Here is a 17936-nt window from a genome sequence, read left to right on the forward strand (position 1 = left end):
AATAAAAAGGGCAATAAAGAGACAACATCGTCATGTAATTTAAGAGCGAGGCGTTTGTCGGTGGTGTTCCTTCCATTGTTCTTTCTCCAAAGCCACCTCCTTCACTTCTTGGTAAGATACGACACCCACTTTTTCTTTAATTTGTTTGTTAATAAAGATACAGGTTGAAAATTTAAGAGAAATATAAATGAAAGTAAATCCTGGGCCCCAACGCCCTATAGCTGCGAAGAAACCAAGATAATCAAAGACCGTGTCTTCATCCGAGAAAAGATATGTTGAATTTTTTTTAAGAAGCACGCGATGCATGTTTCTATCCTTCACTATTCTATGAAATTAAGTCACAACTCAAGAACGCGAGATAACACCGCAACAATGCTAACATTTCACTTCTCTGTTAAAACCAGTTTCAATTACCATAATGCATTCTGATTACATCGTCTGCCGCGAATGCAAACACATGTGACGTCATACCGTTTCGTGCCTACTGCTCCTTTATGCCGCGCCTTCTCATATTCATGGAATGGCGGTGTATAGCGAGGCGAATATCGTATGCGAATGAAACAATAGCTTTACGCCACTTGTAGCGTAATTATTGAAGCGGTGCTGGTGTAATGGTTAAGACGCCCGCCTGTGGATCGAAAGATCTCAGGTTCATATCCTACTCGTGTCATATGAGTTTGTATACCATACTTACTTTTACAGTACTTTTCATGGACCACCAGTTGTTTCCGGTGAAGGAAAACATTGTGAGGGAACCTGCACACTGGTGGACAGTCTGCCACCAGATGCAAATACATACTAGTCTACAAGTAGACATAAAAGTCATGCCAGATGCCTTTTAGGCGACTCGAATAAAATCTGACATCAGTGTTAGCAATAACACACTCGATATGATGACGACGGAAATTATTTTAAAATTATTTCAGGTTTGTTATAATGTAAGTTTCCATACATTTGTTAGCTTGGTATAATATAAAGTTACATCACAACTGATGCAGAATACATGAGGCAAAGAAGACAATAATGAAACCAATATTTGTATCAACAAAATTTTAATAAATTGCAAATGCTTGCCATAAGAAAACCCAAATGCTCATTTCCCCTTTATACTATTTACAAAGAAAACGCATACAAAAAAGAGAAATTTAATTATCATACTTAAACTATCGATTACTAACTATAAATCAATCATCAATCAATACATATAAAACTCTTTCTTTACTGAGTGAGTGACTGACTGACTGACAGACAGACAACGTACACCCGAAATGGGTGTAGGAAGCTGAAATTTGGCATGTAGGTTCTCTGGAGAGTGTAGGTGAGCACTAAGAGAGGATTTTTGAAATTTCCACCCCGAAGGGGGTGGAAAGGGATGAAAAACTCTTATATAAAATTTATACACCGTTGATGTTAGTGATTTGAAAATTTTGATTTCAGTTGTTTACGAGAAATTAATGAAAACGAGTTACAGATTTTTATGAAAATTAACCCTCAACCCCTACAAAAAGAGGATGAAAGATTATATGGGACTTAATACAATGTTCAAGATAAAAAGCTGAAAATTGCTTAAACCCAAGATATTGACAAAAACAAATTGCGAGCTCACACACCTCGTAATAAACGTGGGCGAAGCCGCGTGCAAAATCTAGTACAACACAAAAATCTATTTGAACCCGAAATAAATTGAGCACTTCAAATTGGCTACAAACCTTTGGAATCAGGTGAAGTCACAAGTTCATCGAAGGTGGATCATTCGGGACACGTACTGGTAACCTATTCCCTTTGTTTATAGGTTTTGACCTCAAAATACGAAACAATCTTAGTACAAAATTAAGGTCAAATAGCCTAAGAACAGAAAAGGAAATGGACAATTTAGAAGCGGATTATGTACCTAACTGATTGTTATTTGAATAGTGCGTTATATAATACAATGTGAAAATATTGTTATTATATGAAACGAGATTTCGCGACGTGTAGAGCGCGATAATAAGGCTGGATATGTAATTATCAATGCACGTGTATATGTCTCAGTTGAAGTTAACTAGGTCGATCAAAACAGAAGTGCAGTATAATGTTAATATTATTATGGTATGTTGAAAAATTAACTTACGAAATACCTAGTTGCTTTCTGTTTTTTATTATCTATTCAATTTAATAATAATATAGCTGCACTAATATTTTCTTAGTCTGTTTAAAATAAATTGTAAGAAACTTTATTTCTGTATGATATCTGATTCCGCTCACTTTTTGTGGTGAAGTGACGTGGAAATGGGATGTAGCCGGGAGATTCGGTTCAATTCAAAGGATAATCAAATAGAATACGGTTGAAAACATTGCATCGTCTCAAATTTTCGTTTCTCGATTGGAGACTTGCTTACATTTTGTATTCTACTTGGTTTTATTTTGAGCGAACATCTCAGACATTTGTCATTTGTTTTAACTTGGATTGCAAGTATTGGAAATTGTGGAATCAAAAGTTTCTGTATGTCCAATGAATAATTGGAACTACAACATTATATTTTTATCTAATCAGAATTTAACAACTGAATTTATCTACTCTTTCTTAACTACCGACTTATTATTTATTCACATTTTTTATTAGCCAATAAACATGTCCCATTGCTTGGTTAACGGCTCCCCTTCCTTTTCCCACGAATATATGTCTAAGGCAGCTGGTTGCCACCACAGCAAGAAATCATTCCTGTTGTCCCGCCATCCTTTTGCAGTCTCCCTCTGCGCCTTTCTGGCACCAATACGATTTTTATTTGGATAAAATTTAAAGATTAATAGTAAGTATATTTTTGTTTTAAATAAGTAGACTGCTCTATTCAGCCCAACTTTAGTTTTTTCATGATTTATATATATTTAGACATTAGACACATACATTTTAGATATATTTAGACGTAGATTCCTTACGCGAATTTTAATTGTATTGTTTCTTTTTCTTTATAATTAGAAACACTTATCGGCGTAAACTAAACGCTAAGCTTGTATCGAAAGTTATATAGACACAAAATTTATAAGACTGGTCACAACCCATCCAGGACAGCAGACAAATATATCTGATCACAATTACAATTTTCTCGTGTTGGGAATCGAAACCAAGACTTCCGGTTAGCAAACAGGCGTGGTAAACACTACGCCACGAAGATATGTTTTCGTTTATTACATGTGTAGCATAGCCGGGAACATGGCAAATAAATTTAGAGGTTCATTGGGTATATTTGAAATTGGCAACTGTTCCCGCGTTACAGACGTGAAATATACATAGATTTACTTGAATTTTCTGAAACGAGTGTTATGCAATGAATAAGCGTGATGATAAACAATTATTCATTATAATAGACATAAATTAAATAATAAAACGTACTTACATTTCAACAGCCTTTATTCTCTTTTTTCTTCTCACTAACCATAGAGGACTGATCGCTCACAAAAATAGCGGCAAATATCTCACCGGTCATAACAACTACTTTATAATATATTTACACAATGCGATCAGTCCGAATTAATCAAACAATTAATATATTATTTATTTATTTATTTATGTATTAATACAATATTTATTTATTGTTTCTAACACATGCAAACATCTTTTATGCATATTTCAAAATTTGAGCGAATATATTGCATTATTTAGCTGTTGTGACACATAAAATATAATCCTAAATTGTGTAAAATATTATCGCCAATCAACAGATAGCTCCCAAATATATTGACAACGATCATCTCCATTACTTTCACTATAAACATATAGTGGAATAATAACTAAAATAGTCCAATTTTCAGATGGAGCTCCCAAAAGTCAGTTTTTTAATCTAGCAAATTGAATTGGGCAATTTTTCGGCGCGGAACCGACGACACCAGATGCGAGCGATGTGGATGGGAAGCTTTTTTTGTATGGGTTTATTTTCTCTTATAGTGCCATTTCTTTAAATAATGTTTGGCTTCGTCATTCGACTTGCAGTTCGTGACGATGGTACAAAACATAAAAGCATTGCACCAAACATCTTCACATCAACTGATCCAATGGAAAATTATATTTCCCGAATTTTTCGATATTTCCTGAAATCTATAATTTAGGGATCTGCAAGGCTCATTTTCACTTCCCTTTGGGAAAGTTTCAAGTGGTCAAACGCACGCAATATATCTGGGGCTCGATTCGCACACAATCGCTGGTGACGCAAACCAATTAATCATCATTGGTTTTCTCCAATTTCTTTCACTGTAGCATTGTTTCTATCACAAAAATTAAAAGGACGTCAAGTAGTTTAAGCGTCGATCTAACTATTTTGTTTGAAAATTTTCTTAAAACCATCAAAAAAAGAACGAAGTGATTCAATTGCATAAGAATCGGACCCCAGAACTAAATAGCTTTTTTTTAGATAAAACTTTAGATAATTATGAACAATTTCTACAAAAAATATGATACTTAAAAATTCTGAAGGTGTGACATTTTAGTAAAATGCTCTAGTAACAACCTTTTCAATTTCCCCAATGAGGGCAAAATCGTTTGGCTGTGTAATTCAGCTGTCAATATCAATCAACACTCGCTAAATCCAGGAATATTGAATTGCGCATATTTTAAACGCTTTTGTATAATTTTATTTTATCATGAAACAGTTATTTGATACAAATATGCCACTGTCAGTGTTCCATTTAGCGGGTTTAATTTCATTGGAATTAATTACTGAACAAACAATGGTAGACAATGTGACCTTAACCTTTTGAAATGGTGATTATAATTACTAAAATTGCTCTTTATCAAATGACAAGAAAAATTATGCAGTTTATGCGGTAAAAAAAGGTAACGTTTTATTTATGCATTATAGTGGGAACTGAAAGCGACATAGAAAATGTCTACTCTGGATTGGTGGGAACGGATCGAATATTTTGTCCAGGTTGTATGCTCGCTAACGCACTGGCCACTGAAAAAAAAACACATTCTTAAGAACACAATGTGTTTTTTTTTTCAGTGGCCATTGTGTTCTTAGTTTAAATGTTTTTAACAAATTGACAGTGACTTTTATTTTGTTGCCAATAAGTTTAATACAATTAAATTTGAATTTCTACTTTCCTAGTTTACACTAGTTTCATTTATTATCGACCAACTAATTCGTCATACTTTGCATGTTTTTGCCCAATACGGGAAATTAAATAACTAGGTTTCAATTTACTTTTATCATAAAGTACAATTAAAATTTATTTTTGAGAATTCTTAGCAATGTTCACATTCGTATAGTTATACGGTCCGGTCCGGTACCGTCTAGGTATAAAAAAACAAGCAGTGAAATGGAATTCCTCTTCTTATTTAAGAGCTATGCTATATATTTCTCGGTGAAGACGGTCAAGTATTCACTACTTTTATCAGCTTTACTTTTCTGGTCCCGATACGACACTTCGTGGAATATCAGTTCATGAATATTACTTTGTGCGTATCAAATACAGAAATTGTTCCTACTACATCACTCTTGCTTGGACATTAAGATTATCCGACTTAATCGTCTGACTATGAAGGCCCAATCCTATTAAGAAACTTGTGATATAAATACTCGTGTTACTGATCAAGCTTGTCAAGTTAAGGTGATAGGTAAAAACAATTTTATTGCGCAAAAAACAATATAATTTAAAAGATACAATTTTGAATAAGACTAGAAAGATGTAATTTTAAACATTTTTTGTGAAAGAAAATGAATATGAATAGTTTTACAAGAGTAATGAAACTAATTTATTTATTTATTTGTTATTTAAATACAGTTTAAGTACATGTTTATCCTATTACAGTATTTATAAAAGGATATAATATAACAGGTTGAACTGGATTGTATTAGTACATACCTACTAGAAATGTATGATGTAAGTTTGTAGAATAAATTGATTAATCAAGTCGCAAATGAGGCATCACAATAGATTAAGTACAGAAGTGAACAATTAACGAATATTATAAAGCTATTAGATGATTCGCTAAATAATAATGGTTGCGGTTCACGACTAATTTAGTATTTTTAAATTGATAAACGTAGTTACTGTTAGTATTTGCTGGCATAATATGTAATATTAGGTCCTTACATATGAAATTTGCGTTTTGTTGTACTGGTCACTTTAATCACAACTTTCTCCTCTTTGGTTAGGAATTCCAAATTCAAATTTATACAGCTATTTACACATGTATTTGTGTTTTGTTAACCGTCATTCATTTGTTTTTTTTTTCTCCTGATTTTTCAAAATGGGAAACTTGAAATATCGCGTTATTAACGAGTATGAGTTCCACCGTGGCACCAGTGCTGTGGAAATGGCTCGAACAGTTAATGATGTATATGGCGGTCGTGTAGCAACAGAAAACACAGGGCGTTTTTGGTTCCAAGGTTTTCGATCTGAATATTTCTACCTGCAGAAGAAGCCCCGTGGACGGCCGGAGATCCTAGTTGATAATGAAGAATTGAAGGCTATTGTGGAAGCGGATTCATCGCAAATCACGTCCGAGTTAGCTTCAGGCTTCGGTGTTAGTGATAAAACTATTTTAATCCACTTGAAGCAAATTGGGAAGATTAAGAAACATGAAAGGTGGGTACCTCACGAATTGAGTGATACAAACAGGCAAACGCGTGTCGACTGTGCATTCAATTACTTAACTGGCACGGGTTTTTAAATCAAATCATTACCTTTGATGAAAAGTGGATTCGACTCCGACAGATTACCATTTTTTCGAAATTTGGATAACGTCTTCCAAGGAAAAAAATTCAACTCCGATAGGGCAGTCCAAACCGCCTTCAAAGATTTTATTGATTCCCGTTCGAATAGTTTTTAGTAAAGGGATCGATGAACTACCTATGAGATGGCAAAAGTGCATAGATAATAATGGTTCTTACTTTGATGAAGTAAATATATTATATTAAAAAATATTCGACTTTTTGTTCCTCCTATACCAAACGCCAATTTCATATGTAAGCACCTAATATAATATTATTTAAACCTTTTGACCAATGACTTTTCAATTCATTCAACAGTGAAGGATTTTTTTTTCTTAACAAAAAGTTAGTCCCATGTTTTTTTCTTCGACATATAATTTGGACTTACTTCCATCAATCTGTTCAGCCGTTCAAAGTTGTAGCGAAATGAATATTGAAACTCGGGTATTTTTAATTTGTCTAACAAATAAACTTGTTAATATATAAATAACAAATAAATTTTTATCCTTATTCATAAACCACACATAGCTACACGAATCAAGTGTAAATTATCCAGCAATCCATTTGAGTATCGGCATGCGTATAATTGCACTCGGCTCAATTTGTCAGCTTATTACTGCGTGATAGCATCAATGCTATTATCTTGCCATGCTAAACTGCACGTTCGTATTACAGATACTAGTTTAGTTCATGTTAGTAAATCGTAAGTTTCGAAAGAGGTCCCAGAAGCCCATAGAGAAATTTTGTTTCAAAGATTGCACTTTATTTATTAGCAAGCTCTCTCTTTTATATGAACGTTCTATCATGGATTTAGTAAGTACTTCGTACGAGTACCTACTAATTCCATGCGTTCAATCGATCGCTTATGTCATTGCATTCAGCTGTTATTTAGCTGTAAAAACTTTTTTGTAATCGTGTGAAAGAAAACAACACACTGCAGTAATGACAGACCAAGTAGGTCCAATGCGGACGAGCGGGTTTTAACGACTGCAAACACATCCAAGCTTTTTTACGACCCACGGAGGAGTTCGGTACAATATTTTTGATCATTAATCCAATAACAATAGACGGGTTTCGGCGTGGTTGGCAACAAATGCCTCAGGATAGAGACCTTTGGAAGACAGAAGGGGAGGGCTTTGCCCAGCAGTGGGACACAAAATACAGGCTATAAAAAAAAACAATAACCAATTATTGCGATATTGATCACTATCGCCGGCGCCGAGAAACCGACATAAAGGTTGAAATACATAAAATGTGTACAAGACTTTGATATCGTCAGTAAATTCTGTGCCTAACGCGCTCCGATATGATCTTTTCATTTGGTTAATGTGTAGCTTTCAAACTTCATAAGTTTAATTAAGGGTTGCCTCATACATGACAGCCGTGTTCAAAGAAAGTTAGCGGATTTACTTGTGGGAGTTTTCCGTTCAAAAGATACGTAAATTGATTGAAAGAAGCACGAAGTTTTTAAAGGAGTTGAATCCTTATTCAACTCCTTTATGAAGTTGGATACTCTGTAATATATTGTAAGTACAGTCAGAATAACTTGATGTAATTCAAGTTACTCTACATGGACCTCTATGTCGTATAGCAGCGAAGATAATTATTGTAAATACGAAAGTATGTGAGGATGTGTGTGTGTGTGTATGTTTGTTACTCGGATTGTTATGAAATTTGGTACACGGGTAGAATATAACCTCGAATATATGTATATTACATATATCGAATATATGTATATATATGTACACCTCTATGTAGAGGTACATAGGGTACAATAAATTCTCACGGAACCAAGCCCAGGGACCAAGCTAGATACATACATATATACATACAAACATCCTCACAAACATTCGCTATAGTTTAATTTTAAACATATTTTCTTAATTTGTATTTTTACACTGTATTTCCAAACACCAGTACGTACATATTTTCAGCTTTCAATAGGACCCCACTTGGTACTAAAAGCCTATCTAAATACAGGGCTGTTTGGGGCTATTATATCAGGTAATAGCTGCAGCCGCTCTGAGCAAGCGAGGTTGGTAGTTCGTTCAATAAATTGAAAACATATGCGGTCCGGGCAACACTAGCTGTTGCCCGGGTCTTCGCGCCCATGGGAATTTTACGATGAATTCAAATCATTTATTCAGAAATTAGACTTTTACAGCCACTTTTTCGCGTCAATTTTTATATTAAATATTTATTTCTCACAAGCTACAAACTACTGGCATTTCGGAACGACCACTGCTGAGAAGAAATGCCAAAAGTAACTCATTTGAACAGTGTTGGTCCCTATCATGCCAGAAGGGCTTAACATTATTGTATTTTTGAAATAGGTTCGGTAGTTTCGGTGATTACCCACCTCAAATATACAAACTCACAAACGCGTGTCTGTCTGTCTGTCTGTGTACGTGGCATCGTAGCTCATCGACGGGTGAACCGATTTGGATGCGGTTTTTCATTTTATAGATAATTTTTATGCGTTGGTTCTTAGATATGTTTGATCAATATCCGTTTAGCCGTACAAAATGAATGTATTGAAAGTCGGGTGTTTTTAATTATCCAACAAATAAACTTGTGTTATTAATTAAAATATAATAATGGAACGGTGGGTACAGAAATAGATGGAGTTCAATGACTAGGTATTGCAAAGTCATTCTCATACAACCCAAAGACTATTATCTCAATTATGACCATATAATGTACCTTTGGTTTAGACAACGCTATCCTCATTACATAATGTACACCCTTCGTTACTAATTTACTTATGTACGTCGGAAAAAATTCAGTACATTGATATGATTTAGCCTTAGTTGCACCAGTCAACTTTGACGTTAACTTTAACCTGCGCGCCGCTGCCGATTAGATAACTAGCGTGCTTTGCTATTTTCTACGCAGATTAAAGTTAACGATAAAGTTGACTGGTGCAACCCACCCTTAATATCGTTTCGAATAATAAGTAAATAAAAAAAAAATCTTGAAAGATTTCTTCAATTTTGTAGATGATTTTTTCAATTAACATTTTCCGTAATTGATCCTTAAACATTCGTAAACATCGCGGAGATCTACAGCAAATATCACAATATAAATATGGTTATCACAACAACAAAGAGACATGCGTTCATAATTTTACTTCAACTTAAAATTCAAGCTAACATAAGGAGCTGCAATGTCTCAAGTAGAAGCTCGTACGAGAATATCTAGGTACTTGTAAAGCCAGGAAGCCACTGCACTCCGCCTAAAGTGGAATGAAATAAAAGCACTTTTGCTGGACTAGTGTTCTTGTAACATGCTTAGGGATTAAAACTCTTATATTAGCTATTTTATTGCTTACATTGACGAAATTCGCGTTATATAATATTAAAAATTAAAGAAGCGGTGGTGGCGTAATGGTTAAAATGCCGCCTGTGGATCGAAAGGTGCCAGGTTCCAATCCTAGTGCCACATGAGTTTGTATACCAATGTGACTCATATTTTCATCGACCACCACTTGCTTCCGTTGAAGAAAAACATCGTGAGGAAACCTGCACACTGGTTGATTGTTACTAACTTATGTGTGAAATGGAGAAGGCAATGGCAAACCACTCCATTAATAATGCCAAAAAGTTGTTGTGTGTGTTTCATTCCACGTAATAACCACGACCCTCAGCCATGAGGAATACGACTATGAAGAACAATAGTAAAAATTACAAATACGCTCCCACTCCGATGTTGCTTGCATCTGCTACTAGAAAAGAACTGATGGTTTTCATACGGCCGGACAAATATTTTTTAAACGTAGGTAAAACAATCTCAATTGAATTTTCTGTCAAATAAAAAGAAACTTGATAATAAAAAGTCGTTACTTAATAAAAAAATAAACAACAAATACTTCAATAAATTTTCTGCAAACAATTCCTGGCTGCCAACATTACAACATAAGTGGACGTACTCAGGTTTTGCGCAATGCAAAAGGTCAAACTACAAATTCAACTCGGCGCAAAACTAACAGAGAAACTAGGTAGTTGGAATTCCCGCTCACAGTTTGATTTCTCCCAAGAACCGGAGAATAAAGTAACCTTATTACCGGAGTGATATCTCAAGAAGCGCCGTCACACTTGCAACGTGAATTATTGAACGCGATTCTCCTGAGTCCGCTGAGTCTGTTTTCTAATGTACTGATTTTTCTTACTCTGTTTCGCTGGTTTTGTGAAGATTGTTTTATTTATTTCTAAACTAGCTTTTGCTCGCGGTTCGCCCGCGTGAATTTTATAGTAAAATCTCAGTAATATTTTTATTCCTACATATTATGCCATCATGTTTTTCGCAATGTGTCCCGTCCCGTTTCCCACTCCGATTCACACTCCCGCTTTCTGCAACGCGTGCCGTCCCATTTTCCATGACTTTTTTACATAAACGTAAATTAAACATTTTTTGTATTTACTATTACCGTTATTTACTATAAAAAGTAAGTGTGCCAATTTTCAGCTTTGTATCTTGAAAATTGTATAAAGTCCCATACAATATTTCACCCCCTTTTGAAGGGATTCAGGGTTATGTTTCAGAAAAATCTGAAACACGTATTCATTACTTTGTTGTAAACAACCGAAATCCAAATTTTCAAGTCACTAACATCAACGGTGTATAACTTTCATATTTACAGATTTCACACCTTTCACCCCCTTCGGAGTAGAATTTCCAAAAATCCTCTCTTAGTGCTCACCTACACTAACCTACATGCCAAATTTCAGCTTCCCGCCCAGCAGTTTCGGGTGTACGTTGTTTGTCAGTCAGTCAGTCAGTCACTCAGCAACGGAAGAGTTTTCTATACTTATATATTGATACATACTGCGCTATTCAATGCGCAAATTCACGATATTTCAGAATGTATTAATCCAATTTATGTGCAGTAAAGGACAAAATTTGTCTTCGTGAAATTCTCTTGATGATGAAATAATCTCAATACTTACTCAATACTTTTTAATCATAAGGATTAATGTGCTTGTGTAATAATAATTGTAAAAATGCACCTTAATTAAAAAGATAGTATTGTGTCGCGGACTTTTTTATGGATCTACTAAAAACCTATATTTTTGTAGTACATTGTGTGCATGTATAATCAATGGTAGGGCCAGCGCACGCACTATACTTTTAAAATTTTGATCACTTTATAAAATATTGATTGATTTGGATGAATACTAATTTATTTCAAAACAAAAATTCCTATAGTAATCTCGGATAATGTAGCTTTCTAATGGTGAAATAATTTTTGAAATCGGTTTGGTATCTATATATATATATATATATATGTATACGATCGAAACCATAGCGCGTTTTAAAAGTCTTGGTGGCGCCATCTATTATTCATCGATAAAAAACAATTGTTAATATTCTGTTTACAACTTTCTAAAAAATCATCAATACATATAATAAAATTGAAGAAAGGTCAAATTTGTACATTGAATTTTTTCTTAATATTCTTCATGGAATATACTTAGTTACTGATATAGATGACGAAAATATAGTTTTGGAAATTTTTGTCTGTCTGTCTGAACGCGCATCACTCGAAATCTACTGGACCGATTTGCTTGAAATTTGGTATGTAGGTACCTTATAAATACCGGGCTAACATCTTAGATACATTTCATTCCGGTAAATGGTCAAGTTCCCGTATGATAATTGAAAAAGTAATTATGAATCAAAAATGCCTCGGAATCCAGGGTTAACATCTTATAGACATTTCATCCTGAAAATCAATCCCCTTAGTTATTGTTCCTTATTATCCTCCTATGTACAGACATACCCCACTTACAGTTTTATTATATGTAAAGAAGTTCCATAAAAGAGTGAGGTGTCTGCGCAAGTTAAAGTTAGCGTCAACCTTGGCTGTTGCAACCCATCGTCAAAATTTTAATCAGAAACGTAGATGTACAGTCACTTGCATGTATTGTAACGAATCCCCATATGCTGTCGACTGTACTGATAATATAATTTGGGTGTACATTGTTCGTATAATCTGGTTTGCATGCCGCAGATTGAGCGCTCGTTTTGCTGCATTATTGATGTTGACTCCCGGACTTCGCCGCTGATGCAAGTAATGAATATCACTTTTGATTTTACGTGTATTTTATCTTTTACTAGCTGCTCCCTGGGACTTCGCTTCCGTGGGAATTTCGAGATAAAAAGTAGCCTATGTGTTATTCCAGGTTATATTCTACCTGTGTACCAAATGTCATAACAATCGGTCTAGTAGATTTTGCGTGAATAAGTAACAACATACACACATTCTCGCAAACTTTCGCATTTATAATATTGTCAATGTAATGATTGAAAGAAAAAAATTATAAATTAGACCTTTAAAGACAATTATAAAAGCAATTCGGAACGAATACTGCGAGAAGACATGCCTAATACTCATTTAAACCGAACTTGGTATCATGACAGAAGGGCTTACCAATATATTTTTATACTTCTGATTTTTTTTTAATAATAATAGTACAAAGTATTTTGAGCAAATAGCATTTAAATATTTTTTTTGTGGTTTGCATACTCGTGTTGCTATATATTGATGCTGTCTCCCGGAGTACGCCGGTGTTGTAAGTAATGAATCGCTTTTGGTTTTACATGTATTTTAGCTTTTACTAGCCAAAGTCAAGTTAAAGCATTCACAAACTAACTGACCGGGGCTTCGCACGCGTTAATTTCCAACGTGAACAGTTATTTTTTCCGAGATGACAGGTATTATGTCTTTCTCCATACTTCAAACTACATATATTTATGCAAAATTTCGAGAAGATTGGTTGAGTACGTAGAAACTTACTTTCGCATTTATATTTTAGGATTAGACTATTATAGACACTTTTGCGTATATATCTCAAAAAATTTAAACTATTAGAATTTCGGAACGACCACAGCGCATTGCTTAAAGAATCAAAAAACACGGCTATTTTATTTTTATTTTCCTTTATCAATGCAAAAAATCAGTTAATTTAGTGTTCAAAAATAAAATAAGCGTAAAAAAAAAAATCGGTCAAAGAAATAAAAGAAAAAAAAAGTGAGGGGAACAATCCGATGTCCCCAATCGAATGCCGTTGTCCGCTATCTGTCGTCGTGATTGTTACTGCGTTGCGGATTGGACAATCCGTATCGCGATTCGATTCCTTTTTGTTTTATTTTGATTTACTTTCCTTGATTTATTTTAGTGGTTCGTTGTGCTTTGACAACCTTTTTGATTATCATGACGACACGTGCTACACTGGAGGTGCCGAGTTCAATTCCTGATCAGGTCCAGATGTTGCCAGTAATTTGTATAACTTTTTAATTTAAATGTATACTTGAAATGGTGCCTGTGTGGTGTATAAATGCTTGGACTTTGATGGAAAATTATCTTATTCAGATTAACGGGTATTATTTGTACTTATATTATAAATACGAACATTTGTGAGGATGTATGTTGGACGGATTGTTATGAAATTTGGTATATGGGTAGAATATAAACTATGTAAACACATATTATGTTATATTATGGGGGCGGAATAATATACTTTTTACCCCGAAATTCCGCCCCGGGGTGCACCTAATCTTCTGTACATTGGGCATATACCTAACAATTTCTGTGATAGATTTTGGTTAGGTTATCAAAACTTGACTCACCGAACCTATTCAATTATTGTGTGCTCCAATTAGATTAATACATGGATTTAAACCGCGCAATACGATATTCATCCATTCTAAAAGTATTGTCATACTGATCTAGATTTATAAAATTGGGCGGTGTCATATAAAAATAGAAAATCGTTCATTTTATAGCTTAAGTGAGCACTAAAATTAATAATATAAAAGCCACTTACTCATATTACTGTTAACAATACATATAATAAAAGGCCAAATTTGTACATTGGATTTTTTTTTATTCTTCATAGAATATATTTAGTTACTGATATAGATGACGAAAATATAGTTTTGGAAATTTTTGTCTGTCTGTCTGTCTGAACGCGCATCACTCGAAATCTACTGGACCGATTTGCTTGAAATTTGGTATGTAGGTACCTTATATACCGGGTTAATATCTTAGATACATTTCATCCCGGTAAATGGTCAGGTTCCCGTAGGACAAGTGAAAAACTAATTATGAATCAAAAATTCCTCGGAATCCCGGGTTAACATCTTATACACATTTCATCCCGGAAAATGAGGAGGGTCCTTTAGGAAAATTAAAATAACAATCCACAGAAAGGTGTAAACAGAATATAAACAAATAGTTTTTATCAATTAAAGTCTGATATAGATATAATGGGAGCAGTATGTATCAATATATCAGTATAAAACTCTTCCGTTACTGAGTGACTGACATACAACATACACCCGAAACTGCTGGACGGGAAGCTGAAAGGAGGAGCGGGAAATGGGAAGGAGACACGTATTGGGAAACGGGACGGGACACATTGCAAAAAACATGATGGCACAATATGTAGGAAACGGAACGGGATATCTACTTTACATTACATAGCAGGAAGCGGGATTGGACGGGACGAGACACGGAGCGGGAAACAGAAAATTGAACTAAAAATGAGAAAAAATGCGAATTCATATATCGTCTTACAGAGTACGCGATAAAAAAATTACTGAGATTTTGCTATGAAATTCACGCGGGCGAAGTCGCGTTCAAAAGCTAGTATTGAATAAAAGGTACATAAATACAAAAGACTGGTAAGCCCTTCGGGCATGATATAGAAGAATATTGTTTATATGAGTTTACTAAATGCGCCCCGGGGCTTCGCTCGGGCCATTAGAAATTTCGAGATAAAACGTACCCTAAGTATGTGTTTATTCCAGATTGTTTTCTGTGTAATTTCATGACAATCCGTCTAGTAGATTTTGCGTGTAATAGTAACAAAAACACATACACACATAAATCCTCACAATCTTTCGCATTTATTATATTAGTAGCATTTCAGCATTTCTTCTCAGCAGTGCAATGTATTAATTTAATATTAATTATTTATTCCACAAGTTGTTTTAACGTTTAAAAGATTAAAACATCCATCCATTTTAAAGTTGTTTTACTCCATTGTGTAACAATTTGAGTAACACATTAGATATCTAGGAACAGAAAGAGGTAACGTGGCAGACCTAGAAAATGTAAGAGAGATGATCTGCGAGTGCTTTAGTCAGAAATGATTGGATTTGACATCGGATAGAACAACTTGGAAGAAGTTGCGGGACATAGAAGTCGAGAAATAAATGCATTTTGCTAAGTAAACATTAAATCGAATATTCAGGAGTTGATACCGTGAAAACATGCGACACGGAGCCCAACCATCCATAATATTTGCTCGCAATATTTTAAATGAATCAAAATTCCAATTTCACAGTGTACGATTTCGATTCACCGCCCGTTTTATGCAGTTTATATGTTTCAACTTGTATTTTATTCTTTGACATTGTTATATTTTATTTTAAAGACATTTTATAGAACTCATTCTTAAGCGCATCAAATTGTGGTGTGCGCGTGGTCCCGCCTTAGAATAGGACCACTCTCCTATCACTCACTATCCTCCCGTGGATGTCGTACGAGACGGCTAAGGAATATAAAGCCTAGGCAGCTGATAATGGCATTGCCAAGGAAGCTTGAACTCAGGCAGGCGGCCGGTTGTAAAATCACAGCTGAATCTTCAACATTTTAAGGTTTTTGACCTGGCCCTGGGCTTCACAGCTTCACAACCCTGAATGTAACCGGGAACGTTCAGAGATGAGGGAGATTTTTAAGCGCATCATAATATATAATTAATGGGATTTTTTAAAATGATTATATTACTGTAATATATAGATTATCAACCGCTTCTGAAGCGGTCCACGTCCAGCAGCCAGTGCAGTTTGTCACTGCTATGCAGATAAAAATGATTTGATAATTCTATACAGATAGTGTTTTTAATTATCATACGGCAGTAGGAGAGATTTTGTTAAAGACAAACATCGCGACAAGTGAAACTATTTAAATAACATTTCGATTATTATAAGTATTTCTATTATTATTATAGTATTTGGTCATAGCGCAGATATGTTCTTAATCTAAACTCCTACCACTGTCCAGGGACGGACTGTCATCACAGATTTACGATCGAGGCGTCCATTTTGTTAAAACGTACTCGCGCGCGACATGCAAAAGCACTCGACCCGAAAACTCGAAACTACTCAACGAGGAGCGAGCCTCGCTCCGCTGGGGGCTAATTAAATAATTATTATTTTCAAAGCTTCAGAATGCATAAGTTTCGATGCAAAACAACGTAACACAAATTTAATGATATACCTAAGTAGGTAAACATAACACAACACACTAAGTAGTGTGTTGTGTTATGTTTGAGTTGTTTGAAAGTTATTGTTATTGTGACGACATTGGTTGGATATTTTAAAAATATAAATATATAGGTATACTAACTATTTATCCGCGGCTTCGCCCGTATTTAAATGGAATTGGGATAGTTGAAATATCCATGGCGCATTTAAAATATACATTATTGCAAAGTTTTTTATAACGCGACACCTAATAGAATACAGATTTTTAGAAAATCCCACGGGAACGATAGTTTTTTTCGGGATGAAAGGTACTCTATTTCCTTTTCCATACTCTTAATTACATTCGAAATTTCAAGAAGATTGGTTAAGTAGATAACGCGTGAAGAGATAACAAAAAAACAAACTTACTTTCGCATTTATAATATTAATTGTGTTAAAAAAATGGCGACGAGACAAAGATTCAGAATATGTTAAGCACACAACACGTATTTACGTATTTATCACGATTCGATTTGAAAGTAATTTAGAATATAAAAATAGACGACGTGGTCCACATTAGTGGTCATTTTTAACTATGTTTCCTGAGATATCTGATCGCATTTTCGAGAATTAGCAAGCACGTACGTAAGTTCAAACATCACGGTTTCTAGTTAAACTATTTCGGTGCTTCGCTCTCGTGAGAATTTCGCTATGAAAAGTAGTATGTGTGCTATTCGAGATTATATTCTAACTTGGTACCAAATTTCCTCGTAATACATCTAGTAGAATTTGACACAGTACATATCAAACATAGAGACGCACTCAGGCATATCTAAAGTTTAGCATTTATAATGTTTGTAAAAACTAGGATCCTTCCTTTCAGTAGTATTTTTAATGGTTGTTGTCATTAACTGGAATGAAATACATACAACTACTTTCAAAATTTATGTAATATTGCAATTGTCAGCAATAATGAACAATAAAATTTGTCAGATG

Source organism: Plodia interpunctella, chromosome 4 (genome assembly GCF_027563975.2).
Source record: "Plodia interpunctella isolate USDA-ARS_2022_Savannah chromosome 4, ilPloInte3.2, whole genome shotgun sequence".
NCBI classification, from domain to species: Eukaryota; Metazoa; Arthropoda; class Insecta; order Lepidoptera; family Pyralidae; genus Plodia; species Plodia interpunctella.